The sequence below is a fragment of the Buceros rhinoceros genome, unplaced genomic scaffold (genome assembly GCF_000710305.1).
Source record: "Buceros rhinoceros silvestris isolate BGI_N320 unplaced genomic scaffold, ASM71030v1 scaffold22416, whole genome shotgun sequence".
In the NCBI taxonomy this organism is placed as follows: Eukaryota; Metazoa; Chordata; class Aves; order Bucerotiformes; family Bucerotidae; genus Buceros; species Buceros rhinoceros.
The window spans coordinates 18904-19123 of NW_010416187.1; the positions used below are offsets into that span (position 1 = coordinate 18904).

A 220-nucleotide genomic window follows, 5' to 3' on the forward strand; every position below is an offset into this window, starting at 1 on the left:
TGTGCCGGGCTGGGGCTGGGGAGCCATTCTCAGGGTCTGTGGGTGTTTCTTCCTGCCCCCACCAGCTTGTCATTTATAATGGAATTGTTAATGACTCCTCCTGAAATAAGAGCGAGCGCTGCTGCCCGCATTTCCAGCCGTTTGCGACCTGAATACCAGCAACCTGGGAGAGGGTGAAGGAGTCTCGGCAGAACTGACCTATTTCACTGGCCCCGGACTC

The 220-nt window shown here is 55.9% G+C and overlaps 1 protein-coding gene across 1 annotated transcript in view; it reads left to right on the forward strand.

Annotated features, from left to right (window-relative positions):
* SYNGR3 (synaptogyrin 3) overlaps positions 1–220 on the forward strand; it is a gene marked incomplete at its 5' end in the record, with an annotated part of 9546 nt that overhangs the window by 8274 nt on the left and 1052 nt on the right. The window lies entirely within an intron of this gene.